The sequence below is a fragment of the Cynara cardunculus genome (genome assembly GCF_001531365.2).
Source record: "Cynara cardunculus var. scolymus isolate 2C chromosome LG 4, CcrdV1, whole genome shotgun sequence".
NCBI lineage: Eukaryota > Viridiplantae > Streptophyta > Magnoliopsida > Asterales > Asteraceae > Cynara > Cynara cardunculus.
The window spans coordinates 6,795,287-6,799,550 of NC_037531.1; positions in this window are offsets into that span (position 1 = coordinate 6,795,287).

The following is a 4,264-nucleotide window of genomic DNA, read 5'->3' on the forward strand; positions in this document are numbered from 1 at the left end:
TCATATTTTATTTTATAAGTAATATAATAATCGACATGTTAATGGCATGTCTATTTTATAATTTGATGTTTATATTTTTAATTACATATATCTATAAAATATATATTTTGCTATACTTTTGTAGTCACAGTATTATATGAGAAGGAAAATTAAAGTAATAAACGTTAGAAAAAATTTAGATCCTTGATTATCTTTAATCTCAGACCCACCGATAAATCGTGTTTGATACGGGGATTGATCTTGTGTATCTCGGCGCAATTCATCCTAATTGGAATTCAAGGATGAAGATTCTTCTTACGCTTTTCATCTTAACTCTCCTTCTCATCGGAACCGAACCCTTCTTTTGTAGGTAAATGATCGTGTGAGAAAAAGAGTTAATATGAGAAGCGTAAGAAGAGATATGGACTCTTGATATATTGGCCAGCGGATAGGATTTAATAACATGACGTGGAATATGTTTAATATAATCAAGTTATTTCTATATTTTAATTGATTATTTTTTTAATAAAAACGTGACATGATAAAAAAACGTAGTTAACCAACATGGAACAAGGGCAGTACCGTCAATTTAAGAAGGTTCAAATGTTTGACTTCAAACACAAGTCATGCACACGTAAACCATAGGATATAATATAGATAGGAGTGAGCACCCTAAATTTGAAAAATCATCATCCAATTACAATTATACCCTCCACACAAAGCATGTATCTCTCTCTCTCTCTCTCTCTTATATATATATATATATATGTATACGTTTTGCATAAACACCAACAATACTCTTCATCAATAACTAAATATCAAGAGATCATTCAAAGCTTCAATTAAAGAGATTACAGAATGGCGTTGGACAACAGATATAACTCATGGGCTGATCAATGGGATCCAGAACCAGAATACTCTAATCGGTATACTGGGGGAAAGAGCAACGGTGCTAGCGGTGGGGGTATTAAGAGTAGGGTGGGAGAAGGTTTCAGTAAATCAAAAGTAGCAGCGACAACAGGGATGAAGAAGGTTAAAAAAGGAACAACACTCGGGTTTCACTGGATTAAAGAAAAGTGCCACAAAACGTCCCATAAATAAATCGTGATTGATCCTTGAAGGTGCATATTTGTTGTGTTGTTCATATTTGTAAATGTTTAAAGGTGCATATATTTATAGTTGTTCATGTATACATGATTCTTGAAGATTTTGATAGGTTTTGGCAACGTTGTTGAACTTCATATTTAGTTTGTTTAATTAATTCATTGTTGAAATAAAAAAATGTAACACATGTTCAGTGAAATACGTGTTTCGTATAGAAGTTTATCTCGAAGGAATTAATTCTAAGTTTAGATTTTGCACTTATATACTCTGTACTAAATGTAACATCCTAAAATCTGGAACTGACGGCTAATTTAAAATTTTCAATGAAACATCAATTAAGGAATAAACCCCTTTTTTTAAAAGTCATCACTTGAATATTTGTAATGGCAATCTAAGGTTTAAAATCAATAAAGAATACTTCAAACCTTACACACAACCTATATTAGGAACAAGTGTTGCTAAATCCAACAATGGTCGCTATCTCCAAACATATGAAAGACGTCCCCGAATAGCTAGATCCTTCTCAGGCCTCTAACTAGACCTAATTCATCATAGTGTCACTGGTACTGTTCCCCGACAAAGACCTGACGCACGTGCCGACAAATAAAAAGGGTTAGATTTAACGCCTAATGAGTTCAAACAGTTTTCATCATAATTATAAAAGCCACAACTGAAAGACTGCTTATCTAAAACATAATTTCTCAAATGAAATGTATTTATTGTAAAAGTAACATCTTTCCAAACCCACCATTTTCGTGATAAAAACTCTAAATTAAAATACCCATTCAATATGAATTCAAAACCCAATACTCATTCAAAATTTAAATGTCCAAATATTGTAAACATAGATAAAAAAAACCCTATTGCCAAAAATACTCAAAACATGGATAAGGTTCAATACACAAAACCATTAATTGGCAAAAACACTTCATGCTCAAATTAACAACGAAAACATGGATAATAAATTATCCGAGAATAACACTTTTCCTTGATGGGAGAGACATATATCCATCAAATGCGGCGAACACCAAGTAAGGCGTACATCAACGCTAATGAGACTCAATTATGGATCATATGGTCATCAAGTTCAACCACTCACGATATGTAATTTGAGTCCCCTACAGATCCTAGACATCCTCGTTTGCTAGAAATGACAAACACTATGAACTACACGGTCATCAAGTTCAACCACCCATTATGTATAGCTTGAGTCTCCCACTACGTATTATACGGTTATCAAGTTTAACCACCCACGTTATATAGCTTGAGTCCTTCGTTAATACGAGTTTCTAGCAACCATATAGGGACAACAATCCCATTTCAAATCAACAAAACCCACACCCTCTACCTATGGATCTATTGCATAATAGTTCAAATTACATGACTCCAATTCAATGACCAACACATTCAAAAATGTAATTCCAACTAAATATGTCATAATTTCATATCAGTTCAAATCTCAACATGGTTAAACCAAACAAATGTCCTCAAAACTCATTCGAGTTAAAATCAGAGCAATAAACTTCGCAACTCACTTGACTATTCACATAAAGTCAATATAAGCCAATAAGTTACAAATGCTCAAGGTTTAAGGAACTTGATAACTCTCAATTTGTAAGAGTTATTTGTTGTTTAATACTCCCATTTTATTGTGTCTTTTATACCCATTTTGCTCCTATCCTGTATTTTTGGTCCAAAATATGTTAAGAGGTGATGAAAGGTCAAGAATTTGATTATTTTCTGAAAAACTATTACTATTGGTATAATGCCCACTTTCTGCTCACATTCTTCCTATGGCATATTTTCCTCAAGACGGATTTGGAAAAAAATTCAAATACTGGCTCTCCTGGGTATTAATGGGATTTAATTCTGAAGTCAGATCCGAAATTCTTGAATTATTTAGAAGAATGGGCCTTGTTGGATTAAAAAATGTCTTAAAAGTAACACTACCATTATTTTAATGAAAAGGCTTTAATTACCTTTTCCTTAATTTAAGGGTTAGGTAACTTTACCTTTTTCAACATTTCAAAAAAGGTGACAAGTCCTGGAAAGTAGACAAGAAGTGATGGGGGATTTTTACCCTCTAGTCAATGAAGACTTTCTTCCTTTGGATGAAGAGTTTGTCCGGTTCTCACTATTTCACTATATATTGAAGTTTTTCTCTCATTTAGAAGAAATTAATCCATCAACAATTCAGCCAAGCAACCTTGGAGCATTCTCTCAAGCTCTATAGCAGTAGAGCAAGTTTAATTTCTGCTTTTAATTTTATTTTCGTACTTAGTCTTTAGTTCTCGCCACTATGTATTGTATGCTTCCTATGGGCAACAGTTTAAGTGCTATTTTGTGTGTCCCACTACGATGATCAATCTTCAATTAAACTCCATAAACATGGCAGATCTGAATATTTCTTCAAGAACATTCATAAGAGAGTTGAGAGAAAAAGTCAACAAACAATACTTGGTCAAATCCTCTATTACGTATTATCATATTTACAATGAGCTCTCTCCTTCTAAATTTACAAAGACATCACCCTATTTATGGGGTCAAACTTCTAAACAATGTCAAAGTCAAACCTATCTAAGAAAAGTGAAACACGATGACTTTTACAATTATAGACAATATTTAACTTTCAAGACGAATACAATTTAATAGTAATTTTCAGTCCTAACATTTTCCCCCTTTGTATTCAGACTTGAAAGAAATTCTGCGCTTTGAGTCCTGTTTGAACTTTGAAACTTTAAGCACATTATGTCATCTTCAAAAGAATTCTTCAACTTGAAATCTTCAAGCAATCAACTGTTGAGAAAGATCTTCTAGCATTCTCCCTCTTGAATGTAGAACAACAATGATCTTCTCTTTTGACAATGTAGAACAGTAATCATCAGAAACAATGTACAAGATTTGATCTTCAAAGGATCTTCAGATAACAGATCTCAAACTTTCTCTTTGGTAAACTTTTAAAACATTGATCTTCTCATTCAAAAACTCTCAGTCGTTGTAACACATGAACAATATTTCTGTGATTATCTCCAATCGCACTTCTTTTGAGTCTATTGCCAATTTTGAAGTCACTCCCCCTTGATCTTTACATCAGAATCCCTTTAAAATGTTCGGAAATGAATACTTCATTCATTATTACATACTCCCTCTTATGATGAAATGAGAATCATTCCATCATACA